This window comes from Phalangium opilio, unplaced genomic scaffold (assembly GCF_054372755.1).
Source record: "Phalangium opilio isolate 3A_F unplaced genomic scaffold, DU_Popi_V2 ptg000352l_1, whole genome shotgun sequence".
Taxonomy (NCBI): Eukaryota; Metazoa; Arthropoda; class Arachnida; order Opiliones; family Phalangiidae; genus Phalangium; species Phalangium opilio.
In genome coordinates, this window is record NW_028324228.1 from 7,863,892 (window position 1) to 7,889,424 (window position 25,533).

The following is a 25,533-nucleotide window of genomic DNA, read 5'->3' on the forward strand; positions in this document are numbered from 1 at the left end:
CCGTCGGCTGTTAACCGAAAGGTTGGTGGTTCGAGCCCATCCGAGAGCGGTGTTGTGAGGTCTTAGATGTAACGTAAAATTCAGAGTTTTTTAAAAATAACTGACGAACATTTAATTTTTGGGCTTCCGTGGCGCAATGGTTAGAGCGTTCAGCTGTTATTCAAAAGGTTTGTGGTTCGAGCCCATCCGGGAGCGGTGTTGTGAAGTCTCAGATGTGACGTAAAAAGTCAAAGTTTTTCCACAATACCTGACGAACAATTAATCTTTGGGCTTCCGTTGCACAATGGTTAACGCCGTCGGCTGTTAACCGAAAGGTCTTAGATGTAACGTAAAATTCAGAGTTTTTTAAAAATAACTGACGAACATTTAATTTTTGGGCTTTCGTGGCGCAATGGTTAGCGCGTTCGGCTGTTAACCGAAAGGTTGGTGGTTCGAGCCCATCCGGGAGCGGTAATGTGAGGTCTTAGATGTAACGTAAAATTCAGAGTTTTTTAAAAATACCTGACGAACATTTAATCTTTGGGCTTCCGTGGCGCAATGGTTAGCGCGTTCGGCTGTTAACCGAAAGGTTGGTGGTTCGAGCCCACCCGGGAGCGGTGTTGAGAGCTCACATGTAACGTAAAAAGCCAAAGTGTTTCCACAATAGCCGACGACCATTTAATTTTTGGGCTTCCGTGGCGCAATGGTTAGCGCGTTCAGCTGTTATTCAAAAGGTTTGTGGTTCAAGCCCATCCAGGAGCGGTGTTGTGAAGTCTCAGATGTGACGTAAAAAGTCAAAGTTTTTCCACAATACCTGACGAACATTTAATCTTTGGGCTTCCGTGGCGCAATGGTTAACGCCGTCGGCTGTTAACCGAAAGGTTCGTGGTTCGAGCCCACCCGGGAGCGGTGTTGTGAAATCTCACATGTAACCTAAAAATCCAAAGTTTTTCCACAATACCTGACGAACATTTAATCTTTGGGCTTCCGTTGCGCAATGGTTAACGCCGTCGGCTGTTAACCGAAAGGCTGGTGGTTCGAGCCCATCCGGGAGCTGTGTTGTGAGGTCTTAGATGTAACGTAAAATTCAGAGTTTTTTAAAAATAACTGACGAACATTTAATTTTTGGGCTTCCGTGGCGCAATGGTTAGAGCGTTCAGCTGTTATTCAAAAGGTTTGTGGTTCGAGCCCATCCAGGAGCGGTGTTGTGAAGTCTCAGATGTGACGTAAAAAGTCAAAGTTTTTCCACAATACCTGACGAACATTTAATCTTTGGGCTTCCGTTGCACAATGGTTAACGCCGTCGGCTGTTAACCGAAAGGTTGGTGGTTCGAGCCCATCCGGGAGCGGTGTTGTGAGGCCTTAGATGTAACGTAAAATTCAGAGTTTTTTAAAAATAACTGACGAACATTTAATTTTTGGTCTTCCGTGGCGCAATGGTTAGAGCGTTCAGATGTTATTCAAAAGGTTTGTGGTTCGAGCCCATCCGGGAGCTGTGTTGTGAGGTCTTAGATGTAACGTAAAATTCAGAGTTTTTTAAAAATAACTGACGAACATTTAATTTTTGGGCTTCCGTTGCGCAATGGTTAGAGCGTTCAGCTGTTATTCAAAAGGTTTGTGGTTCGAGCCCATCCAGGAGCGGTGTTGTGAAGTCTCAGATGTGACGTAAAAAGTCAAAGTTTTTCCACAATACCTGACGAACATTTAATCTTTGGGCTTCCGTGGCGCAATGGTTAGCGCGTTCGGCTGTTAACCGAAAGGTTGGTGGTTCGAGCCCACCCGGGAGCGGTGTTGTGAGATCTCACATGTAACGTAAAAATCCAAAGTTTTTCCACAATACCTGACGAACATTTAATCTTAGGGCTTCCGTTGCGCAATGGTTAACGCCGTCGGCTGTTAACCGAAAGGTTGGTGGTTAGAGCCCATCCGGGAGCGGTGTTGTGAGGTCTTAGATGTAACGTAAAATTCAGAGTTTTTTAAAAATAACTGACGAACATTTAATTTTTGGGCTTTCGTGGCGCAATGGTTAGCGCGTTCGGCTGTTAACCGAAAGGTTGGTGGTTCGAGCCCATCCGGGAGCGGTAATGTGAGGTCTTAGATGTAACGTAAAATTCAGAGTTTTTTAAAAATACCTGACGAACATTTAATCTTTGGGCTTCCGTGGCGCAATGGTTAGCGCGTTCGGCTGTTAACCGAAAGGTTGGTGGTTCGAGCCCACCCGGGAGCGGTGTTGAGAGCTCACATGTAACGTAAAAAGCCAAAGTGTTTCCACAATAGCCGACGACCATTTAATTTTTGGGCTTCCGTGGCGCAATGGTTAGCGCGTTCAGCTGTTATTCAAAAGGTTTGTGGTTCAAGCCCATCCAGGAGCGGTGTTGTGAAGTCTCAGATGTGACGTAAAAAGTCAAAGTTTTTCCACAATACCTGACGAACATTTAATCTTTGGGCTTCCGTGGCGCAATGGTTAACGCCGTCGGCTGTTAACCGAAAGGTTCGTGGTTCGAGCCCACCCGGGAGCGGTGTTGTGAAATCTCACATGTAACCTAAAAATCCAAAGTTTTTCCACAATACCTGACGAACATTTAATCTTTGGGCTTCCGTTGCGCAATGGTTAACGCCGTCGGCTGTTAACCGAAAGGCTGGTGGTTCGAGCCCATCCGGGAGCTGTGTTGTGAGGTCTTAGATGTAACGTAAAATTCAGAGTTTTTTAAAAATAACTGACGAACATTTAATTTTTGGGCTTCCGTGGCGCAATGGTTAGAGCGTTCAGCTGTTATTCAAAAGGTTTGTGGTTCGAGCCCATCCAGGAGCGGTGTTGTGAAGTCTCAGATGTGACGTAAAAAGTCAAAGTTTTTCCACAATACCTGACGAACATTTAATCTTTGGGCTTCCGTTGCACAATGGTTAACGCCGTCGGCTGTTAACCGAAAGGTTGGTGGTTCGAGCCCATCCGGGAGCGGTGTTGTGAGGCCTTAGATGTAACGTAAAATTCAGAGTTTTTTAAAAATAACTGACGAACATTTAATTTTTGGTCTTCCGTGGCGCAATGGTTAGAGCGTTCAGATGTTATTCAAAAGGTTTGTGGTTCGAGCCCATCCGGGAGCTGTGTTGTGAGGTCTTAGATGTAACGTAAAATTCAGAGTTTTTTAAAAATAACTGACGAACATTTAATTTTTGGGCTTCCGTTGCGCAATGGTTAGAGCGTTCAGCTGTTATTCAAAAGGTTTGTGGTTCGAGCCCATCCAGGAGCGGTGTTGTGAAGTCTCAGATGTGACGTAAAAAGTCAAAGTTTTTCCACAATACCTGACGAACATTTAATCTTTGGGCTTCCGTGGCGCAATGGTTAGCGCGTTCGGCTGTTAACCGAAAGGTTGGTGGTTCGAGCCCACCCGGGAGCGGTGTTGTGAGATCTCACATGTAACGTAAAAATCCAAAGTTTTTCCACAATACCTGACGAACATTTAATCTTAGGGCTTCCGTTGCGCAATGGTTAACGCCGTCGGCTGTTAACCGAAAGGTTGGTGGTTAGAGCCCATCCGGGAGCGGTGTTGTGAGGTCTTAGATGTAACGTAAAATTCAGAGTTTTTTAAAAATAACTGACGAACATTTAATTTTTGGGCTTTCGTGGCGCAATGGTTAGCGCGTTCGGCTGTTAACCGAAAGGTTGGTGGTTCGAGCCCATCCGGGAGCGGTAATGTGAGGTCTTAGATGTAACGTAAAATTCAGAGTTTTTTAAAAATACCTGACGAACATTTAATCTTTGGGCTTCCGTGGCGCAATGGTTAGCGCGTTCGGCTGTTAACCGAAAGGTTGGTGGTTCGAGCCCACCCGGGAGCGGTGTTGAGAGCTCACATGTAACGTAAAAAGCCAAAGTGTTTCCACAATAGCCGACGACCATTTAATTTTTGGGCTTCCGTGGCGCAATGGTTAGCGCGTTCAGCTGTTATTCAAAAGGTTTGTGGTTCAAGCCCATCCAGGAGCGGTGTTGTGAAGTCTCAGATGTGACGTAAAAAGTCAAAGTTTTTCCACAATATCTGACGAACATTTAATCTTTGGGCTTCCGTGGCGCAATGGTTAACGCCGTCGGCTGTTAACCGAAAGGTTCGTGGTTCGAGCCCACCCGGGAGCGGTGTTGTGAAATCTCACATGTAACCTAAAAATCCAAAGTTTTTCCACAATACCTGACGAACATTTAATCTTTGGGCTTCCGTTGCGCAATGGTTAACGCCGTCGGCTGTTAACCGAAAGGTTGGTGGTTCGAGCCCATCCGGGAGCTGTGTTGTGAGGTCTTAGATGTAACGTAAAATTCAGAGTTTTTTAAAAATAACTGACGAACATTTAATTTTTGGGCTTCCGTGGCGCAATGGTTAGAGCGTTCAGCTGTTATTCAAAAGGTTTGTGGTTCGAGCCCATCCAGGAGCGGTGTTGTGAAGTCTCAGATGTGACGTAAAAAGTCAAAGTTTTTCCACAATACCTGACGAACATTTAATCTTTGGGCTTCCGTTGCACAATGGTTAACGCCGTCGGCTGTTAACCGAAAGGTTGGTGGTTCGAGCCCATCCGGGAGCGGTGTTGTGAGGCCTTAGATGTAACGTAAAATTCAGAGTTTTTTAAAAATAACTGACGAACATTTAATCTTTGGGCTTCCGTTGCGCAATGGTTAACGCCGTCGGCTGTTAACCGAAAAGTTGGTGGTTCGAGCCCATCCGGGAGCGGTGTTGTGAGGTCTTAGATGTAACGTAAAATTCAGAGTTTTTTAAAAATAACTGACGAACATTTAATTTTTGGGCTTCCGTGGCGCAATGGTTAGAGCGTTCAGCTGTTATTCAAAAGGTTTGTGGTTCGAGCCCATCCAGGAGCGGTGTTGTGAAGTCTCAGATGTGACGTAAAAAGTCAAAGTTTTTCCACAATACCTGACGAACATTTAATCTTTGGGCTTCCGTTGCACAATGGTTAACGCCGTCGGCTGTTAACCGAAAGGTTGGTGGTTCGAGCCCATCCGGGAGCGGTGTTGTGAGGCCTTAGATGTAACGTAAAATTCAGAGTTTTTTAAAAATACCTGACGAACATTTAATCTTTGGGCTTCCGTGGCGCAATGGTTAGCGCGTTCGGCTGTTAACCGAAAGGTTGGTGGTTCGAGCCCACCCGGGAGCGGTGTTGCGAGCTCACATGTAACGTAAAAAGCCAAAGTGTTTCCACAATAGCCGACGACCATTTAATTTTTGGGCTTCCGTGGCGCAATGGTTAGCGCGTTCAGCTGTTATTCAAAAGGTTTGTGGTTCAAGCCCATCCAGGAGCGGTGTTGTGAAGTCTCAGATGTGACGTAAAAAGTCAAAGTTTTTCCACAATATCTGACGAACATTTAATCTTTGGGCTTCCGTGGCGCAATGGTTAACGCCGTCGGCTGTTAACCGAAAGGTTCGTGGTTCGAGCCCACCCGGGAGCGGTGTTGTGAAATCTCACATGTAACCTAAAAATCCAAAGTTTTTCCACAATACCTGACGAACATTTAATCTTTGGGCTTCCGTTGCGCAATGGTTAACGCCGTCGGCTGTTAACCGAAAGGTTGGTGGTTCGAGCCCATCCGGGAGCTGTGTTGTGAGGTCTTAGATGTAACGTAAAATTCAGAGTTTTTTAAAAATAACTGACGAACATTTAATTTTTGGGCTTCCGTGGCGCAATGGTTAGAGCGTTCAGCTGTTATTCAAAAGGTTTGTGGTTCGAGCCCATCCAGGAGCGGTGTTGTGAAGTCTCAGATGTGACGTAAAAAGTCAAAGTTTTTCCACAATACCTGACGAACATTTAATCTTTGGGCTTCCGTTGCACAATGGTTAACGCCGTCGGCTGTTAACCGAAAGGTTGGTGGTTCGAGCCCATCCGGGAGCGGTGTTGTGAGGCCTTAGATTAACGTAAAATTCAGAGTTTTTTAAAAATAACTGACGAACATTTAATTTTTGGTCTTCCGTGGCGCAATGGTTAGAGCGTTCAGATGTTATTCAAAAGGTTTGTGGTTCGAGCCCATCCGGGAGCGGTGTTGTGAAGTCTCAGATGTGACGTAAAAAGTCAAAGTTTTTCCTCAATACCTGACGAACATTTAATCTTTGGGCTTCCGTGGCGCAATGGTTAGCGCGTTCGGCTGTTAACCGAAAGGTTGGTGGTTCGAGCCCACCCGGGAGCGGTGTTGTGAGATCTCACATGTAACGTAAAAATCCAAAGTTTTTCCACAATACCTGACGAACATTTAATCTTTGGGCTTCCGTGGCGCAATGGTTAGCGCGTCGGCTGTTAACCGAAAGGTTGGTGGTTCGAGCCCACCCGGGAGCGGTGTTGTGAGCTCTCACATGTAATGTAAAAAGCCAAAGTGTTTCCACAATAGCCGACGACCATTTAATTTTTGGGCTTCCGTGGCGCAATGGTTAGCGCGTTCGGCTGTTAACCGAAAGGTTGGTGGTTCGAGCCCATCCGTGAGCGGTGTTGTGAGATCTCAGATGTGACGTAAAAAGTCAAAGTTTTTCCACAATACCTGACGAACATTTAATCTTTGGGCTTCCGTTGCGCAATGGTTAACGCCGTCGGCTGTTAACCGAAAGGTTGGTGGTTCGAGCCCATCCGGGAGCGGTGTTGTGAGGCCTTAGATGTAACGTAAAATTCAGATTTTTTTAAAAATAACTGACGAACATTTAATTTTTGGTCTTCCGTGGCGCAATGGTTAGAGCGTTCAGATGTTATTCAAAAGGTTTGTGGTTCGAGCCCATCCGGGAGCTGTGTTGTGAAGTCTCAGATTTGACGTAAAAAGTCAAAGTTTTTCCACAATACTTGACGAACATTTAATCTTTGGGCTTCCGTGGCGCAATGGTTAGCGCGTTCGGCTGTTAACCGAAAGGTTGGTGGTTCGAGCCCACCCGGGAGCGGTGTTGTGAGATCTCACATGTAACGTAAAAATCCAAAGTTTTTCCACAATACCTGACGAACATTTAATCTTTGGGCTTCCGTTGCGCAATGGTTAACGCCGTCGGCTGTTAACCGAAAGGTTGGTGGTTCGAGCCCATCCGGGAGCGGTGTTGTGAGGTCTTAGATGTAACGTAAAATTCAGAGTTTTTTAAAAATTCCTGACGAACATTTAATCTTTGGGCTTCCGTGGCGCAATGGTTAGCGCGTTCGGCTGTTAACCGAAAGGTTGGTGGTTCGAGCCCACCCGGGAGCGGTGTTGTGAGCTCTCACATGTAACGTAAAAAGCCAAAGTGTTTCCACAATAGCCGACGACCATTTAATTTTTGGGCTTCCGTGGCGCAATGGTTAGCGCGTTCGGCTGTTAACCGAAAGGTTGGTGGTTCGAGCCCACCCGGGAGCGGTGTTGTGAGATCTCACATGTAACGTAAAAATCCAAAGTTTTTCCACAATACCTGACGAACATTTAATCTTTGGGCTTCCGTTGCGCAATGGTTAACGCCGTCGGCTGTTACCCGAAAGGTTGGTGGTTCGAGCCCATCCGGGAGCGGTGTTGTGAGGTCTTAGATGTAACGTAAAAATCAGAGTTTTTTAAAAATAACTGACGAACATTTAATTTTTGGGCTTCCGTGGCGCAATGTTTAGAGCGTTCAGCTGTTATTCAAAAGGTTTGTGGTTCGAGCCCATCCAGGAGCGGTGTTGTGAAGTCTCAGATGTGACGTAAAAAGTCAAAGTTTTTCCACAATACCTGACGAACATTTAATCTTTGGGCTTCCGTGGCGCAATGGTTAGCGCGTTCGGCTGTTAACCGAAAGGTTGGTGGTTCGAGCCCACCCGGGAGCGGTGTTGTGAGATCTCACATGTAACGTAAAAATCCAAAGTTTTTCCACAATACCTGACGAACATTTAATCTTTGGGCTTCCGTGGCGCAATGGTTAGCGCGTTCGGCTGTTAACCGAAAGGTTGGTGGTTCGAGCCCACCCGGGAGCGGTGTTGTGAGATCTCACATGTAACGTAAAAATCCAAAGTTTTTCCACAATACCTGACGAACATTTAATCTTAGGGCTTCCGTTGCGCAATGGTTAACGCCGTCGGCTGTTAACCGAAAGGTTGGTGGTTAGAGCCCATCCGGGAGCGGTGTTGTGAGGTCTTAGATGTAACGTAAAATTCAGAGTTTTTTAAAAATAACTGACGAACATTTAATTTTTGGGCTTTCGTGGCGCAATGGTTAGCGCGTTCGGCTGTTAACCGAAAGGTTGGTGGTTCGAGCCCATCCGGGAGCGGTAATGTGAGGTCTTAGATGTAACGTAAAATTCAGAGTTTTTTAAAAATACCTGACGAACATTTAATCTTTGGGCTTCCGTGGCGCAATGGTTAGCGCGTTCGGCTGTTAACCGAAAGGTTGGTGGTTCGAGCCCACCCGGGAGCGGTGTTGAGAGCTCACATGTAACGTAAAAAGCCAAAGTGTTTCCACAATAGCCGACGACCATTTAATTTTTGGGCTTCCGTGGCGCAATGGTTAGCGCGTTCAGCTGTTATTCAAAAGGTTTGTGGTTCAAGCCCATCCAGGAGCGGTGTTGTGAAGTCTCAGATGTGACGTAAAAAGTCAAAGTTTTTCCACAATATCTGACGAACATTTAATCTTTGGGCTTCCGTGGCGCAATGGTTAACGCCGTCGGCTGTTAACCGAAAGGTTCGTGGTTCGAGCCCACCCGGGAGCGGTGTTGTGAAATCTCACATGTAACCTAAAAATCCAAAGTTTTTCCACAATACCTGACGAACATTTAATCTTTGGGCTTCCGTTGCGCAATGGTTAACGCCGTCGGCTGTTAACCGAAAGGTTGGTGGTTCGAGCCCATCCGGGAGCTGTGTTGTGAGGTCTTAGATGTAACGTAAAATTCAGAGTTTTTTAAAAATAACTGACGAACATTTAATTTTTGGGCTTCCGTGGCGCAATGGTTAGAGCGTTCAGCTGTTATTCAAAAGGTTTGTGGTTCGAGCCCATCCAGGAGCGGTGTTGTGAAGTCTCAGATGTGACGTAAAAAGTCAAAGTTTTTCCACAATACCTGACGAACATTTAATCTTTGGGCTTCCGTTGCACAATGGTTAACGCCGTCGGCTGTTAACCGAAAGGTTGGTGGTTCGAGCCCATCCGGGAGCGGTGTTGTGAGGCCTTAGATGTAACGTAAAATTCAGAGTTTTTTAAAAATAACTGACGAACATTTAATTTTTGGTCTTCCGTGGCGCAATGGTTAGAGCGTTCAGATGTTATTCAAAAGGTTTGTGGTTCGAGCCCATCCGGGAGCGGTGTTGTGAAGTCTCAGATGTGACGTAAAAAGTCAAAGTTTTTCCTCAATACCTGACGAACATTTAATCTTTGGGCTTCCGTGGCGCAATGGTTAGCGCGTTCGGCTGTTAACCGAAAGGTTGGTGGTTCGAGCCCACCCGGGAGCGGTGTTGTGAGATCTCACATGTAACGTAAAAATCCAAAGTTTTTCCACAATACCTGACGAACATTTAATCTTTGGGCTTCCGTTGCGCAATGGTTAACGCCGTCGGCTGTTAACCGAAAGGTTGGTGGTTCGAGCCCATCCGGGAGCGGTGTTGTGAGGTCTTAGATGTAACGTAAAATTCAGAGTTTTTTAAAAATAACTGACGAAAATTTAAATTTTGGGCTTCCGTGGCGCAATGTTTAGAGCGTTGAGCTGTTATTCAAAAGGTTTGTGGTTCGAGCCCATCCGGGAGCGGTAATGTGAGGTCTTAGATGTAACGTAAAATTCAGAGTTTTTTAAAAATTCCTGACGAACATTTAATCTTTGGGCTTCCGTGGCGCAATGGTTAGCGCGTCGGCTGTTAACCGAAAGGTTGGTGGTTCGAGCCCACCCGGGAGCGGTGTTGTGAGCTCTCACATGTAATGTAAAAAGCCAAAGTGTTTCCACAATAGCCGACGACCATTTAATTTTTGGGCTTCCGTGGCGCAATGGTTAGCGCGTTCGGCTGTTAACCGAAAGGTTGGTGGTTCGAGCCCATCCGTGAGCGGTGTTGTGAGATCTCAGATGTGACGTAAAAAGTCAAAGTTTTTCCACAATACCTGACGAACATTTAATCTTTGGGCTTCCGTTGCGCAATGGTTAACGCCGTCGGCTGTTAACCGAAAGGTTGGTGGTTCGAGCCCATCCGGGAGCGGTGTTGTGAGGCCTTAGATGTAACGTAAAATTCAGATTTTTTTAAAAATAACTGACGAACATTTAATTTTTGGTCTTCCGTGGCGCAATGGTTAGAGCGTTCAGATGTTATTCAAAAGGTTTGTGGTTCGAGCCCATCCGGGAGCGGTGTTGTGAAGTCTCAGATTTGACGTAAAAAGTCAAAGTTTTTCCACAATACTTGACGAACATTTAATCTTTGGGCTTCCGTGGCGCAATGGTTAGCGCGTTCGGCTGTTAACCGAAAGGTTGGTGGTTCGAGCCCACCCGGGAGCGGTGTTGTGAGATCTCACATGTAACGTAAAAATCCAAAGTTTTTCCACAATACCTGACGAACATTTAATCTTTGGGCTTCCGTTGCGCAATGGTTAACGCCGTCGGCTGTTAACCGAAAGGTTGGTGGTTCGAGCCCATCCGGGAGCGGTGTTGTGAGGTCTTAGATGTAACGTAAAATTCAGAGTTTTTTAAAAATTCCTGACGAACATTTAATCTTTGGGCTTCCGTGGCGCAATGGTTAGCGCGTTCGGCTGTTAACCGAAAGGTTGGTGGTTCGAGCCCACCCGGGAGCGGTGTTGTGAGCTCTCACATGTAACGTAAAAAGCCAAAGTGTTTCCACAATAGCCGACGACCATTTAATTTTTGGGCTTCCGTGGCGCAATGGTTAGCGCGTTCGGCTGTTAACCGAAAGGTTGGTGGTTCGAGCCCACCCGGGAGCGGTGTTGTGAGATCTCACATGTAACGTAAAAATCCAAAGTTTTTCCACAATACCTGACGAACATTTAATCTTTGGGCTTCCGTTGCGCAATGGTTAACGCCGTCGGCTGTTAACCGAAAGGTTGGTGGTTCGAGCCCATCCGGGAGCGGTGTTGTGAGGTCTTAGATGTAACGTAAAATTCAGAGTTTTTTAAAAATAACTGACGAACATTTAATTTTTGGGCTTCCGTGGCGCAATGGTTAGAGCGTTCAGCTGTTATTCAAAAGGTTTGTGGTTCGAGCCCATCCGGGAGCGGTGTTGTGAAGTCTCAGATGTGACGTAAAAAGTCAAAGTTTTTCCACAATACCTGACAAACATTTAATTTTTGGGCTTCCGTGAAGCAATGGTTAACGCCGTCGGCTGTTAACCGAAAGGTTGGTGGTTCGAGCCCATCCGGGAGCTGTGTTGTGAGGTCTTAGATGTAACGTAAAATTCAGAGTTTTTTAAAAATAACTGACGAACATTTAATTTTTGGGCTTCCGTGGCGCAATGGTTAGAGCGTTCAGCTGTTATTCAAAAGGTTTGTGGTTCGAGCCCATCCGGGAGCGGTGTTGTGAAGTCTCAGATGTGACGTAGAAAGTCAAAGTTTTTCCACAATACCTGACGACCATTTAATTTTTGAGCTTCCGTGGCGCAATGGTTAGCGCGTTCGGCTGTTAACCGAAAGGTTGGTGGTTCGAGCCCATCCGGGAGCGGTAATGTGAGGTCTTAGATGTAACGTAAAATTCAGAGTTTTTTAAAAATACCTGACGAACATTTAATCTTTGGGCTTCCGTGGCGCAATGGTTAGCGCGTTCGGCTGTTAACCGAAAGGTTGGTGGTTCGAGCCCATCCGTGAGCGGTGTTGTGAGGTCTCAGATGTGACGTAAAAAGCCAAATATTTTCCACAATACCTGACGACCGTTTAATTTTTGAGCTTCCGTGGCGCAATGGTTAGCGCGTTCGGCTGTTAACCGAAAGGTTGGTGGTTCGAGCCCACCCGGGAGCGGTGTTGTGAGATCTCAAACGTAATGTCAAATGCCAAAGTTTTTCCACAATACCTGACGAACATTTAGTCTTTGGGCTTCCGTTGCGCAATGGTTAACGCCGTCGGCTGTTAACCGAAAGGTTGGTGGTTCGAGCCCATCCGGGAGCGGTGTTGTGAGGTCTTAGATGTAACGTAAAATTCAGAGTTTTTTAAAAATAACTGACGAACATTTAATTTTTGGGCTTCCTTGGCGCAATGTTTAGAGCGTTCAGCTGTTATTCAAAAGGTTGGTGGTTCGAGCCCACCCGGGAGCGGTGTTGTGAGCTCTCAAATGTGACGTAAAAAGTCAAAGTTTTTCCACAATACCTGACGAACATTTAATTTTTGGGCTTCCGTGAAGCAATGGTTAACGCCGTCGGCTGTTAACCGAAAGGTTGGTGGTTCGAGCCCATCCGGGAGCTGTGTTGTGAGATCTCACATGTAACGTAAAAATCCAAATTTTTTCCACAATACCTGACGAACATTTAATCTTTGGGCTTCTGTTGCGCAATGGCTAACGCCGTCGGCTGTTAACCGAAAGGTTGGTGGTTCGAGCCCATCCGGGAGCGGTGTTGTGAGGTCTTAGATGTAACGTAAAATTCAGAGTTTTTTAAAAATATCTGACGAACATTTAATTTTTGGGCTTCCGTGGCGCAATGGTTAGCGCGTTCAGCTGTTATTCAAAAGGTTTGTGGTTCGAGCCCATCCGGGAGCGGTGTTTTGAAGTCTCGGATGTGACGTAAAAAGTCAGAGTTTTTCCACAATACCTGACGACCATTTCATTTCTGAGCTTCCTTGGCTCGAAGGTTAGCGCGTTCGGATGTTAACCAAAAGGTTGGTGGTTCGAGCCCACCCGGCAGCCGTGTTGTGAAGTCTCAAATGTAACGTAAAAAGCCAAATATTTTCCACAATACCTGACGACCGTTTAATTTTTGAGCTTCCGTGGCGCAATGGTTAGCGCGTTCGGCTGTTAACCGAAAGGTTGGTGGTTCGAGCCCACCCGGGAGCGGTGTTGTGAGATCTCAAACGTAATGTCAAATGCCAAAGTTTTTCCACAATACCTGACGAACATTTAGTCTTTGGGCTTCCGTTGCGCAATGGTTAACGCCGTCGGCTGTTAACCGAAAGGTTGGTGGTTCGAGCCCATCCGGGAGCGGTGTTGTGAGGTCTTAGATGTAACGTAAAATTCAGAGTTTTTTAAAAATAACTGACGAACATTTAATTTTTGGGCTTCCTTGGCGCAATGTTTAGAGCGTTCAGCTGTTATTCAAAAGGTTGGTGGTTCGAGCCCACCCGGGAGCGGTGTTGTGAGCTCTCAAATGTGACGTAAAAAGTCAAAGTTTTTCCACAATACCTGACGAACATTTAATTTTTGGGCTTCCGTGAAGCAATGGTTAAAGCCGTCAGCTGTTAACCGAAAGGTTGGTGGTTCGAGCCCATCCGGGAGCTGTGTTGTGAGGTCTTAGATGTAGTGTAAAATTCAGAGTTTTTTAAAAATAACTGACGAACATTTAATTTTTGGGCTTCCGTGGCGCAATGGTTAGCGCGTTCGGCTGTTAACCGAAAGGTTGGTGGTTCTAGCCCACCCGGGAGCGGTGTTGTGAGATCTCAAACGTAATGTCAAATGCCAAAGTTTTTCCACAATACCTGACGAACATTTAGTCTTTGGGCTTCCGTGGCGCAATGGTTAGCGCGTTCGGCAGTTAACTGAAAGGTTGGTGGTTCGAGACCATCCGGGAGCGGTGTTGTGAGGTCTCAGATGTGACGTAAAAAGTCAGAGTTTTTTAAAAATACCTGACGAACATTTAATCTTTGGGCTTCCGTGGCGCAATGGTTAGCGCGTTCGGCTGTTAACCGAAAGGTTATTGGTTCGAGCCCACCCGGGAGCGGTGTTGTGAGCTCTCAAATGTAACGTAAAAAGCCAAAGTTTTTCCACAATACCTGACGACCGTTTATTTTTTGAGCTTCCGTGGCGCAATGGTTAGCGCGTTCGTCTGTTAACCGAAAGGTTGGTGGTTCGAGCCCATCCGGGAGCGGTGTTGTGAGGTCTTAGATGTAACGTAAAATTCAGAGTTTTTTAAAAATAACTGACGAACATTTAATTTTTGGGCTTCCTTGGCGCAATGTTTAGAGCGTTCAGCTGTTATTCAAAAGGTTGGTGGTTCGAGCCCACCCGGGAGCGGTGTTGTGAGCTCTCAAATGTGACGTAAAAAGTCAAAGTTTTTCCACAATACCTGACGAACATTTAATTTTTGGGCTTCCGTGAAGCAATGGTTAACGCCGTCGGCTGTTAACCGAAAGGTTGGTGGTTCGAGCCCATCCGGGAGCTGTGTTGTGAGATCTCACATGTAACGTAAAAATCCAAATTTTTTCCACAATACCTGACGAACATTTAATCTTTGGGCTTCCGTTGCGCAATGGCTAACGCCGTCGGCTGTTAACCGAAAGGTTGGTGGTTCGAGCCCATCCGGGAGCGGTGTTGTGAGGTCTTAGATGTAACGTAAAATTCAGAGTTTTTTTAAAAATATCTGACGAACATTTAATTTTTGGGCTTCCGTAGCGCAATGGTTAGCGCGTTCAGCTGTTATTCAAAAGGTTTGTGGTTCGAGCCCATCCGGGAGCGGTGTTTTGAAGTCTCGGATGTGACGTAAAAAGTCAGAGTTTTTCCACAATACCTGACGACCATTTCATTTCTGAGCTTCCTTGGCTCGAAGGTTAGCGCGTTCGGATGTTAACCAAAAGGTTGGTGGTTCGAGCCCACCCGGCTGCCGTGTTGTGAAGTCTCAAATGTAACGTAAAAAGCCAAATATTTTCCACAATACCTGACGACCGTTTAATTTTTGAGCTTCCGTGGCGCAATGGTTAGCGCGTTCGGCTGTTAACCGAAAGGTTGGTGGTTCGAGCCCACCCGGGAGCGGTGTTGTGAGATCTCAAACGTAATGTCAAATGCCAAAGTTTTTCCACAATACCTGACGAACATTTAGTCTTTGGGCTTCCGTTGCGCAATGGTTAACGCCGTCGGCTGTTAACCGAAAGGTTGGTGGTTCGAGCCCATCCGGGAGCGGTGTTGTGAGGTCTTAGATGTAACGTAAAATTCAGAGTTTTTTAAAAATAACTGACGAACATTTAATTTTTGGGCTTCCTTGGCGCAATGTTTAGAGCGTTCAGCTGTTATTCAAAAGGTTGGTGGTTCGAGCCCACCCGGGAGCGGTGTTGTGAGCTCTCAAATGTGACGTAAAAAGTCAAAGTTTTTCCACAATACCTGACGAACATTTAATTTTTGGGCTTCCGTGAAGCAATGGTTAACGCCGTCGGCTGTTAACCGAAAGGTTGGTGGTTCGAGCCCATCCGGGAGCTGTGTTGTGAGGTCTTAGATGTAGTGTAAAATTCAGAGTTTTTTAAAAATAACTGACGAACATTTAATTTTTGGGCTTCCGTGGCGCAATGGTTGGCGCGTTCGGCTGTTAACCGAAAGGTTGGTGGTTCGAGCCCACCCGGGAGCGGTGTTGTGAGATCTCAAACGTAATGTCAAATGCCAAAGTTTTTCCACAATACCTGACGAACATTTAATCTTTGGGCTTCCGTGGCGCAATGGTTAGCGCGTTCGGCAGTTAACTGAAAGGTTGGTGGTTCGAGACCATCCGGGAGCGGTGTTGTGAGGTCTCAGATGTGACGTAAAAAGTCAAAGTTTTTCCACAATACCTGACGACCATTTAATTTTTGAGCTTCCGTGGCGCAATGGTTAGCGCGTTCGGCTGTTAACCGAAAGGTTGGTGGTTCGAGCCCATCCGTGAGCGGTGTTGTGAGGTCTCAGATGTGACGTAAAAAGTCAAAGTTTTTCCACAATACCTGACGACCATTTAATTTTTGAGCTTCCGTGGCGCAATGGTTAGCGCGTTCGGCTGTTAACCGAAAGGTTGGTGGTTCGAGCCCACCCGGGAGCGGTGTTGTGAAATCTCACATGTAACGTAAAAATCCAAAGTTTTTCCACAATACCTGACGAACATTTAATCGTTGGGCTTCCGTTTCAATGGTTAACGCCGTCGGCTGTTAACCGAAAGGTTGGTGGTTCGAGCCCATCCGGGAGCGGTGTTGTGAGGTCTTAGATGTAACGTAAAATTCAGAGTTTTTTAAAAATAACTGACGAACATTTAATTTTTGGGCTTCCTTGGCGCAATGTTTAGAGCGTTCAGCTGTTATTCAAAAGGTTGGTGGTTCGAGCCCACCCGGGAGCGGTGTTGTGAAGTCTCAGATGTGACGTAAAAAGTCAAAGTTTTTCCACAATACCTGACGAACATTTAATCTTTGGGCTTCCGTTGCGCAATGGTTAACGCCGTCGGCTGTTAACCGAAAGGTTGGTGGTTCGAGCCCATCCGGGAGCGGTGTTGTGAGGTCTTAGATGTAACGTAAAATTCAGAGTTTTTTAAAAATATCTGACGAACATTTAATTTTTGGGCTTCCGTGGCGCAATGGTTAGCGCGTTCAGCTGTTATTCAAAAGGTTTGTGGTTCGAGCCCATCCGGGAGCGGTGTTTTGAAGTCTCGGATGTGACGTAAAAAGTCAGAGTTTTTCCACAATACCTGACGAACATTTCATTTCTGAGCTTCCTTGGCTCGAAGGTTAGCGCGTTCGGATGTTAAGCAAAAGGTTGGTGGTTCGAGCCCATCCAGGAGCTGTGTTGTGAGGTCTTAGATGTAACGTAAAATTCAGAGTTTTTTAAAAATAACTGACGAACATTTAATTTTTGGGCTTCCGTGGCGCAAAGGTTAGAGCGTTCAGCTGTTATTCAAAAGGTTTGTGGTTCGAGCCCATCCGGGAGGGGCGTTGTGAAGTCTCAGATGTGACGTAAATAGTTAAAGTTTTTCCACAATACCTGACGAACAAATAATCTTTGGGCTTCCGTTTTACAATGGTTAACGCCGTCGGCTGTTAACCGAAAGGTTGGTGGTTCGAGCCCAGCCGAGAGCGGTGTTGTAAGTTCTTAGATGTACCGTAAAATTCAGAGTTTTTTAAAAATAACTGACGAACATTTAATTTTTGGTCTTCCGTGGCGCAATGGTTAGAGCGTTCAGCTGTTATTCAAAAGGTTTGTGGTTCGAGCCCATCCGGGAGCGGTGTTGTGAAGTCTCAGATGTGACGTAAAAGGTCAAAGTTTTTCCACAATACCTGACGAACATTTAATCTTTGGGCTTCCGTTGCGCAATGGTTAACGCCGTCGGCTGTTAACCGAAAGGTTGGTGGTTCGAGCCCATCCGGGAGCGGTGTTGTGAGGTCTTAGATGTAACGTAAAATTCAGAGTTTTTTAAAAATATCTGACGAACATTTAATTTTTGGGCTTCCGTGGCGCAATGGTTAGCGCGTTCAGCTGTTATTCAAAAGGTTTGTGGTTCGAGCCCATCCGGGAGCGGTGTTTTGAAGTCTCGGATGTGACGTAAAAAGTCAGAGTTTTTCCACAATACCTGACGACCATTTCATTTCTGAGCTTCCTTGGCTCGAAGGTTAGCGCGTTCGGATGTTAACCAAAAGGTTGGTGGTTCGAGCCCATCCAGGAGCTGTGTTGTGAGGTCTTAGATGTAACGTAAAATTCAGAGTTTTTTAAAAATAACTGACGAACATTTAATTTTTGGGCTTCCGTGGCGCAAAGGTTAGAGCGTTCAGCTGTTATTCAAAAGGTTTGTGGTTCGAGCCCATCCGGGAGGGGCGTTGTGAAGTCTCAGATGTGACGTAAATAGTTAAAGTTTTTCCACAATACCTGACGAACAAATAATCTTTGGGCTTCCGTTTTACAATGGTTAACGCCGTCGGCTGTTAACCGAAAGGTTGGTGGTTCGAGCCCAGCCGAGAGCGGTGTTGTGAGGTCTTAGATGTAACGTAAAATTCAGAGTTTTTTAAAAATAACTGACGAACATTTAATTTTTGGTCTTCCGTGGCGCAATGGTTAGAGCGTTCAGCTGTTATTCAAAAGGTTTGTGGTTCGAGCCCATCCGGGAGCGGTGTTGTGAAGTCTCAGATGTGACGTAAAAAGTCAAAGTTTTTCCACAATACCTGACGAACATTTAATCTTTGGGCTTCCGTTGCGCAATGGTTAACGCCGTCGGCTGTTAACCGAAAGGTTGGTGGTTCGAGCCCATCCGGGAGCGGTGTTGTGAGGTCTTAGATGTAACGTAAAATTCAGAGTTTTTTAAAAATATCTGACGAACATTTAATTTTTGGGCTTCCGTGGCGCAATGGTTAGCGCGTTCAGCTGTTATTCAAAAGGTTTGTGGTTCGAGCCCATCCGGGAGCGGTGTTTTGAAGTCTCGGATGTGACGTAAAAAGTCAGAGTTTTTCCACAATACCTGACGACCATTTCATTTCTGAGCTTCCTTGGCTCGAAGGTTAGCGCGTTCGGATGTTAAGCAAAAGGTTGGTGGTTCGAGCCCATCCAGGAGCTGTGTTGTGAGGTCTTAGATGTAACGTAAAATTCAGAGTTTTTTAAAAATAACTGACGAACATTTAATTTTTGGGCTTCCGTGGCGCAAAGGTTAGAGCGTTCAGCTGTTATTCAAAAGGTTTGTGGTTCGAGCCCATCCGGGAGGGGCGTTGTGAAGTCTCAGATGTGACGTAAATAGTTAAAGTTTTTCCACAATACCTGACGAACAAATAATCTTTGGGCTTCCGTTTTACAATGGTTAACGCCGTCGGCTGTTAACCGAAAGGTTGGTGGTTCGAGCCCAGCCGAGAGCGGTGTTGTAAGTTCTTAGATGTACCGTAAAATTCAGAGTTTTTTAAAAATAACTGACGAACATTTAATTTTTGGTCTTCCGTGGCGCAATGGTTAGAGCGTTCAGCTGTTATTCAAAAGGTTTGTGGTTCGAGCCCATCCGGGAGCGGTGTTGTGAAGTCTCAGATGTGACGTAAAAAGTCAAAGTTTTTCCACAATACCTGACGAACATTTAATCTTTGGGCTTCCGTTGCGCAATGGTTAACGCCGTCGGCTGTTAACCGAAAGGTTGGTGGTTCGAGCCCATCCGGGAGCGGTGTTGTGAGGTCTTAGATGTAACGTAAAATTCAGAGTTTTTTAAAAATATCTGACGAACATTTAATTTTTGGGCTTCCGTGGCGCAATGGTTAGCGCGTTCAGCTGTTATTCAAAAGGTTTGTGGTTCGAGCCCATCCGGGAGCGGTGTTTTGAAGTCTCGGATGTGACGTAAAAAGTCAGAGTTTTTCCACAATACCTGACGACCATTTCATTTCTGAGCTTCCTTGGCTCGAAGGTTAGCGCGTTCGGATTTTAACCAAAAGGTTGGTGGTTCGAGCCCATCCAGGAGCTGTGTTGTGAGGTCTTAGATGTAACGTAAAATTCAGAGTTTTTTAAAAATAACTGACGAACATTTAATTTTTGGGCTTCCGTGGCGCAAAGGTTAGAGCGTTCAGCTGTTATTCAAAAGGTTTGTGGTTCGAGCCCATCCGGGAGGGGCGTTGTGAAGTCTCAGATGTGACGTAAATAGTTAAAGTTTTTCCACAATACCTGACGAACAAATAATCTTTGGGCTTCCGTTTTACAATGGTTAACGCCGTCGGCTGTTAACCGAAAGGTTGGTGGTTCGAGCCCAGCCGAGAGCGGTGTTGTGAGGTCTTAGATGTAACGTAAAATTCAGAGTTTTTTAAAAATAACTGACGAACATTTAATTTTTGGTCTTCCGTGGCGCAATGGTTAGAGCGTTCAGCTGTTATTCAAAAGGTTTGTGGTTCGAGCCCATCCGGGAGCGGTGTTGTGAAGTCTCAGATGTGACGTAAAAAGTCAAAGTTTTTCCACAATACCTGACGAACATTTAATCTTTGGGCTTCCGTTGCGCAATGGTTAACGCCGTCGGCTGTTAACCGAAAGGTTGGTGGTTCGAGCCCATCCGGGAGCGGTGTTGTGAGGTCTTAGATGTAACGTAAAATTCAGAGTTTTTTAAAAATATCTGACGAACATTTAATTTTTGGGCTTCCGTGGCGCAATGGTTAGCGCGTTCAGCTGTTATTCAAAAGGTTTGTGGTTCGAGCCCATCCGGGAGCGGTGTTTTGAAGTCTCGGATGTGACGTAAAAAGTCAGAGTTTTTCCACAATACCTGACGACCATTTCATTTCTGAGCTTCCTTGGCTCGAAGGTTAGCGCGTTCGGATGTTAACCAAAAGGTTGGTGGTTCGAGCCCATCCAGGAGCTGTGTTGTGAGGTCTTAGATGTAACGTAAAATTCAGAGTTTTTTAAAAATAACTGACGAACATTTAATTTTTGGGCTTCCGTGGCGCAAAGGTTAGAGCGTTCAGCTGTTATTCAAAAGGTTTGTGGTTCGAGCCCATCCGGGAGGGGTGTTGTGAAGTCTCAGATGTGACGTAAATAGTTAAAGTTTTTCCACAATACCTGACGAACAAATAATCTTTGGGCTTCCGTTTTACAATGGTTAACGCCGTCGGCTGTTAACCGAAAGGTTGGTGGTTCGAGCCCATCCGAGAGCGGTGTTGTGAGGTCTTAGATGTAACGTAAAATTCAGAGTTTTTTAAAAATAACTGACGAACATTTAATTTTTGGTCTTTCGTGGCGCAATGGTTAGAGCGTTCAGCTGTTATTCAAAAGGTTTGTGGTTCGAGCCCATCCGGGAGCGGTGTTGTGAAGTCTCAGATGTGACGTAAAAAGTCAAAGTTTTTCCACAATACCTGACGAACATTTAATCTTTGGGCTTCCGTTGCGCAATGGTTAACGCCGTCGGCTGTAAACCGAAAGGTTGGTGGTTCGAGCCCATCCGAGAGCGGTGTTGTGAGCTCTTAGATGTAACGTAAAATTCAGAGTTTTTTAAAAATAACTGACGAACATTTAATTTTTGGTCTTCCGTGGCGCAATGGTTAGAGCGTTCAGCTGTTATTCAAAAGGTTTGTGGTTCGAGCCCATCCGGGAGCGGTGTTTTGAAGTCTCGGATGTGACGTAAAAAGTCAGAGTTTTTCCACAATACCTGACGACCATTTCATTTCTGAGCTTCCTTGGCTCGAAGGTTAGCGCGTTCGGATGTTAACCAAAAGGTTGGTGGTTCGAGCCCACCCGGCTGCCGTGTTGTGAAGTCTCAAATGTAACGTAAAAAGCCGAAGTTTTTCCACAATACCTGACGACCGTTTAATTTTTGAGCTTCCGTGGCGCAAAGGTTAGCGCGTTCGGCTGTTAACCGAAAGGTTGGTGTTTCGAGCCCACCCGGGAGCGGTGTTGTGAGATCTCAAACGTAATGTCAAATGCCAAAGTTTTTCCACAATACCTGACGAACATTTAATCTTTGGGCTTCCGTGGCGCAATGGTTAGCGCGTTCGGCAGTTAACTGAAAGGTTGGTGGTTCGAGACCATCCGGGAGCGGTGTTGTGAGGTCTCAGATGTGACGTAAAAAGTCAAAGTTTTTCCACAATACCTGACGACCATTTAATTTTTGAGTTTCCGTGGCGCAATGGTTAGCGCGTTCGGCTGTTAACCGAAAGGTTGGTGGTTCGAGCCCATCCGGGAGCGGTGTTGTGAGGTCTCAGATGTGACGTAAAAAGTCAAAGTTTTTCCACAATACCTGACGACCATTTCATTTCTGAGCTTCCGTGGCGCAATGGTTAGCGCGTTCGGCTGTTAACCGAAAGGTTGGTGGTTCGAGCCCATCCGTGAGCGGTGTTGTGAGGTCTCAGATGTGACGTAAAAAGTCAAAGTTTTTCCACAATACCTGACGAACATTTAATCGTTGGGCTTCCGTTGCGCAATGGTTAACGCCGTCGGCTGTTAACCGAAAGGTTGGTGGTTCGAGCCCATCCTGGAGCGGTGTTGTGAGGTCTTAGATGTAACGTAAAATTCAGAGTTTTTTAAAAATAACTGACGAACATTTAATTTTTGGGCTTCCTTGGCGCAATGGTTAGCGCGTTCGGCTGTTAACCGAAAGGTTGGTGGTTCGAGCCCATCCGGGAGCGGTAATGTGAGGTCTTAGATGTAACGTATAATTCAGAGTTTTTTAAAAATACCTGACGAACATTTAATCTTTGGGCTTCCGTGGCGCAATGGTTAGCGCGTTCGGCTGTTAACCGAAAGGTTGGTGGTTCGAGCCCACCCGGGAGCGGTGTTGAGAGCTCTCAAATGTAACGTAAAAAGCCAAAGTTTTTCCACAATACCTGACGACCGTTTATTTTTTGAGCTTCCGTGGCGCAATGGTTAGCGCGTTCGGCTGTTAACCGAAAGGTTGGTGGTTCGAGCCCACCCGGGAGCGGTGTTGTGAGATCTCAAACGTAATGTCAAATGCCAAAGTTTTTCCACAATACCTGACGAACATTTAATCTTTGGGCTTCCGTGGCGCAATGGTTAGCGTGTTCGGCAGTTAACTGAAAGGTTGGTGGTTCGAGACCATCCGGGAGCGGTGTTGTGAGGTCTCAGATGTGACGTAAAAAGTCAAAGTTTTTCCACAATACCTGACGACCATTTCATTTCTGAGCTTCCGTGGCGCAATGGTTAGCGCGTTCGGCTGTTAACCGAAAGGTTGGTGGTTCGAGCCCATCCGTGAGCGGTGTTGTGAGGTCTCAGATGTGACGTAAAAAGTCAAAGTTTTTCCACAATACCTGACGAACACATAATTTTTGGGCTTCCGTGGCACAATGGTTAGCGCGTTCGGCTGTTAACCGAAAGGTTGGTGGTTCGAGCCCACCCGGGAGCGGTGTTGTGAAATCTCACATGTAACGTAAAAATCCAAAGTTTTTCCACAATACCTGACGAACATTTAATCGTTGGGCTTCCGTTGCGCAATGGTTAACGCCGTCGGCTGTTAACCGAAAGGTTGGTGGTTCGAGCCCATCCTGGAGCGGTGTTGTGAGGTCTTAGATGTAACGTAAAATTCAGAGTTTTTTAAAAATAACTGACGAACATTTAATTTTTGGGCTTCCGTGGCGCAATGGTTAGCGCGTTCGGCTGTTAACCGAAAGGTTGGTGGTTCGAGCCCATCCGGGAGCGGTAATGTGAGGTCTTAGATGTAACGTATAATTCAGAGTTTTTTAAAAATACCTGACGAATATTTAATCATTGGGCTTCCGTGGCGCAATGGTTAGCGCGTTCGGCTGTTAACCGAAAGGTTGGTGGTTCGAGCCCATCCGTGAGCGGTGTTGTGAGGTCTCAGATGTGACGTAAAAAGTCAAAGTTTTTCCACAATACCTGACGAACATTTAATTTTTGGCCTTCCGTGGCGCAATGGTTAGCGCGTTCGGCTGTTAACCGAAAGGTTGGCGGTTCAAGCCCACCCGGGAGCGGTGTTGTGAAATCTCACATGTAACGTAAAAATCCAAAGTTTTTCCACAATACCTGACGAACATTTAATCGTTGGGCTTCCGTTGCGCAATGGTTAACGCCGTCGGCTGTTAACCGAAAGGTTGGTGGTTCGAGCCCATCCGGGAGCGGTGTTGTGAGGTCTTAGATGTAACGTAAAATTCAGAGTTTTTTAAAAATAACTGACGAACATTTAATTTTTGGGCTTCCGTGGCGCAATGGTTAGAGCGTTCAGCTGTTATTCAAAAGGTTTGTGGTTCGAGCCCATCCGGGAGCGGTGTTTTGAAGTCTCGGATGTGACGTAAAAAGTCAGAGTTTTTCCACAATACCTGACGACCATTTCATTTCTGAGCTTCCTTGGCTCGAAGGTTAGCGCGTTCGGATGTTAACCAAAAGGTTGGTGGTTCGAGCCCACCCGGCTGCCGTGTTGTGAAGTCTCAAATGTAACGTAAAAAGCCAAAGTTTTTCCACAATACCTGACGACCGTTTAATTTTTGAGCTTCCGTGGCGCAATGGTTAGCGCGTTCGGCTGTTAACCGAAAGGTTGGTGTTTCGAGCCCACCCGGGAGCGGTGTTGTGAGATCTCAAACGTAATGTCAAATGCCAAAGTTTTTCCACAATACCTGACGAACATTTAATCTTTGGGCTTCCGTGGCGCAATGGGTAGCGCGTTCGGCAGTTAACTGAAAGGTTGGTGGTTCGAGCCCATCCGGGAGCGGTGTTGTGAGGTCTAAGATGTAATGTAAAATTCAGAGTTTTTTAAAAATAACTGACGAACATTTAATTTTTGGGCTTCCGTGGCGCAATGGTTAGCGCGTTCGGCTGTTAACCGAAAGGTTGGTGGTTCGAGCCCATCCGGGAGCGGTAATGTGAGGTCTTAGATGTAACGTAAAATTCAGAGTTTTTTAAAAATACCTGACGAACATTTAATCTTTGGGCTTCCGTGGCGCAATGGTTAGCGCGTTCGGCTGTTAACCGAAAGGTTGGTGGTTCGAGCCCACCCGGGAGCGGTGTTGAGAGCTCTCACATGTAACGTAAAAAGCCAAAGTGTTTCCACAATAGCCGACGACCATTCAATTTTTGGGCTTCCGTGGCGCAATGGTTAGCGCGTTCAGCTGTTAACCGAAAGGATGGTGGTTCGAGCCCATCCGTGAGCGGTGTTGTGAGGTCTCAGATGTGACGTAAAAAGTCAAAGTTTTTCCACAATACCTGACGAACATTTAATTTTTGGGCTTCCGTGAAGCAATGGTTAGCGCGTTCGGCTGTTAACCGAAAGGTTGGTGGTTCGAGCCCACCCGGGAGCGGTGTTGTGAAATCTCACATGTAACCTAAAAATCCAAAGTTTTTCCACAATACCTGACGAACATTTAATCTTTGGGCTTCCGTTGCGCAATGGTTAACGCCGTCGGCTGTTAACCGAAAGGTTGGTGGTTCGAGCCCATCCGGGAGCTGTGTTGTGAGGTCTTAGATGTAACGTAAAATTCAGAGTTTTTTAAAAATAACTGACGAACATTTAATTTTTGGGCTTCCGTGGCGCAATGGTTAGAGCGTTCAGCTGTTATTCAAAAGGTTTGTGATTCGAGCCCATCCAGGAGCAGTGTTGTGAAGTCTCAGATGTGACCTAAAAAGTCAAAGTTTTTCCACAATACCTGACGAACATTTAATCTTTGGGCTTCCGTTGCACAATGGTTAACGCCGTCGGCTCTTAACCGAAAGGTTGGTGGTTCGAGCCCATCCGGGAGCGGTGTTGTGAGGCCTTAGATGTAACGTAAAATTCAGAGTTTTTTAAAAATAACTGACGAACATTTAATTTTTGGGCTTCCGTGGCGCAATGGTTAGAGCGTTCAGCTGTTATTCAAAAGGTTTGTGGTTCGAGCCCATCCAGGAGCAGTGTTGTGAAGTCTCAGATGTGACCTAAAAAGTCAAAGTTTTTCCACAATACCTGACGAACATTTAATCTTTGGGCTTCCGTTGCACAATGGTTAACGCCATCGGCTCTTAACCGAAAGGTTGGTTGTTCGAGCCCATCCGGGAGCGGTGTTGTGAGGCCTTAGATGTAACGTAAAATTCAGAGTTTTTTAAAAATAACTGACGAACATTTAATTTTTGGTCTTCCGTGGCGCAATGGTTAGAGCGTTCAGATGTTATTCAAAAGGTTTGTGGTTCGAGCCCATCCGGGAGCGGTGTTGTGAAGTCTCAGATGTGACGTAAAAAGTCAAAGTTTTTCCACAATACCTGACGAACATTTAATCTTTGGGCTTCCGTGGCGCAATGGTTAGCGCGTTCGGCTGTTAACCGAAAGGTTGGTGGTTCGAGCCCAACCGGGAGCGGTGTTGTGAGATCTCGCATGTAACGT

The 25,533-nt window shown here is 46.0% G+C and overlaps 24 non-coding genes across 24 annotated transcripts; all 24 read left to right on the forward strand.

Moving 5' to 3' along the window:
- Positions 1-523: 523 nt before the first annotated feature.
- TRNAN-GUU (transfer RNA asparagine (anticodon GUU)) lies at positions 524-596 on the forward strand. The gene has a single exon. It is a non-coding gene; the product is annotated as a tRNA-Asn (tRNA).
- A 1,098-nt stretch (positions 597-1,694) lies between these two features.
- TRNAN-GUU (transfer RNA asparagine (anticodon GUU)) lies at positions 1,695-1,767 on the forward strand. The gene has a single exon. It is a non-coding gene; the product is annotated as a tRNA-Asn (tRNA).
- Positions 1,768-2,133: 366 nt separating this feature from the next.
- TRNAN-GUU (transfer RNA asparagine (anticodon GUU)) lies at positions 2,134-2,206 on the forward strand. Its single transcript has one exon. It is a non-coding gene; the product is annotated as a tRNA-Asn (tRNA).
- A 1,098-nt stretch (positions 2,207-3,304) lies between these two features.
- TRNAN-GUU (transfer RNA asparagine (anticodon GUU)) lies at positions 3,305-3,377 on the forward strand. Its single transcript has one exon. It is a non-coding gene; the product is annotated as a tRNA-Asn (tRNA).
- Positions 3,378-3,743: 366 nt separating this feature from the next.
- On the forward strand, positions 3,744-3,816 carry TRNAN-GUU (transfer RNA asparagine (anticodon GUU)). The gene has a single exon. It is a non-coding gene; the product is annotated as a tRNA-Asn (tRNA).
- A 1,244-nt stretch (positions 3,817-5,060) lies between these two features.
- On the forward strand, positions 5,061-5,133 carry TRNAN-GUU (transfer RNA asparagine (anticodon GUU)). The gene has a single exon. It is a non-coding gene; the product is annotated as a tRNA-Asn (tRNA).
- A 951-nt stretch (positions 5,134-6,084) lies between these two features.
- On the forward strand, positions 6,085-6,157 carry TRNAN-GUU (transfer RNA asparagine (anticodon GUU)). The gene has a single exon. It is a non-coding gene; the product is annotated as a tRNA-Asn (tRNA).
- A 660-nt stretch (positions 6,158-6,817) lies between these two features.
- On the forward strand, positions 6,818-6,890 carry TRNAN-GUU (transfer RNA asparagine (anticodon GUU)). Its single transcript has one exon. It is a non-coding gene; the product is annotated as a tRNA-Asn (tRNA).
- A 220-nt stretch (positions 6,891-7,110) lies between these two features.
- On the forward strand, positions 7,111-7,183 carry TRNAN-GUU (transfer RNA asparagine (anticodon GUU)). The gene has a single exon. It is a non-coding gene; the product is annotated as a tRNA-Asn (tRNA).
- Positions 7,184-7,257: 74 nt separating this feature from the next.
- TRNAN-GUU (transfer RNA asparagine (anticodon GUU)) lies at positions 7,258-7,330 on the forward strand. The gene has a single exon. It is a non-coding gene; the product is annotated as a tRNA-Asn (tRNA).
- A 367-nt stretch (positions 7,331-7,697) lies between these two features.
- On the forward strand, positions 7,698-7,770 carry TRNAN-GUU (transfer RNA asparagine (anticodon GUU)). The gene has a single exon. It is a non-coding gene; the product is annotated as a tRNA-Asn (tRNA).
- A 74-nt stretch (positions 7,771-7,844) lies between these two features.
- Positions 7,845-7,917, forward strand: TRNAN-GUU (transfer RNA asparagine (anticodon GUU)). The gene has a single exon. It is a non-coding gene; the product is annotated as a tRNA-Asn (tRNA).
- Positions 7,918-8,283: 366 nt separating this feature from the next.
- On the forward strand, positions 8,284-8,356 carry TRNAN-GUU (transfer RNA asparagine (anticodon GUU)). The gene has a single exon. It is a non-coding gene; the product is annotated as a tRNA-Asn (tRNA).
- Positions 8,357-9,308: 952 nt separating this feature from the next.
- Positions 9,309-9,381, forward strand: TRNAN-GUU (transfer RNA asparagine (anticodon GUU)). Its single transcript has one exon. It is a non-coding gene; the product is annotated as a tRNA-Asn (tRNA).
- Positions 9,382-10,333: 952 nt separating this feature from the next.
- Positions 10,334-10,406, forward strand: TRNAN-GUU (transfer RNA asparagine (anticodon GUU)). Its single transcript has one exon. It is a non-coding gene; the product is annotated as a tRNA-Asn (tRNA).
- Positions 10,407-10,626: 220 nt separating this feature from the next.
- On the forward strand, positions 10,627-10,699 carry TRNAN-GUU (transfer RNA asparagine (anticodon GUU)). The gene has a single exon. It is a non-coding gene; the product is annotated as a tRNA-Asn (tRNA).
- A 74-nt stretch (positions 10,700-10,773) lies between these two features.
- Positions 10,774-10,846, forward strand: TRNAN-GUU (transfer RNA asparagine (anticodon GUU)). Its single transcript has one exon. It is a non-coding gene; the product is annotated as a tRNA-Asn (tRNA).
- Positions 10,847-11,799: 953 nt separating this feature from the next.
- Positions 11,800-11,872, forward strand: TRNAN-GUU (transfer RNA asparagine (anticodon GUU)). Its single transcript has one exon. It is a non-coding gene; the product is annotated as a tRNA-Asn (tRNA).
- A 954-nt stretch (positions 11,873-12,826) lies between these two features.
- Positions 12,827-12,899, forward strand: TRNAN-GUU (transfer RNA asparagine (anticodon GUU)). Its single transcript has one exon. It is a non-coding gene; the product is annotated as a tRNA-Asn (tRNA).
- A 1,835-nt stretch (positions 12,900-14,734) lies between these two features.
- Positions 14,735-14,807, forward strand: TRNAN-GUU (transfer RNA asparagine (anticodon GUU)). The gene has a single exon. It is a non-coding gene; the product is annotated as a tRNA-Asn (tRNA).
- Positions 14,808-15,761: 954 nt separating this feature from the next.
- Positions 15,762-15,834, forward strand: TRNAN-GUU (transfer RNA asparagine (anticodon GUU)). Its single transcript has one exon. It is a non-coding gene; the product is annotated as a tRNA-Asn (tRNA).
- Positions 15,835-21,914: 6,080 nt separating this feature from the next.
- On the forward strand, positions 21,915-21,987 carry TRNAN-GUU (transfer RNA asparagine (anticodon GUU)). The gene has a single exon. It is a non-coding gene; the product is annotated as a tRNA-Asn (tRNA).
- A 74-nt stretch (positions 21,988-22,061) lies between these two features.
- Positions 22,062-22,134, forward strand: TRNAN-GUU (transfer RNA asparagine (anticodon GUU)). The gene has a single exon. It is a non-coding gene; the product is annotated as a tRNA-Asn (tRNA).
- A 1,980-nt stretch (positions 22,135-24,114) lies between these two features.
- TRNAN-GUU (transfer RNA asparagine (anticodon GUU)) lies at positions 24,115-24,187 on the forward strand. The gene has a single exon. It is a non-coding gene; the product is annotated as a tRNA-Asn (tRNA).
- Positions 24,188-25,533: the final 1,346 nt, after the last annotated feature.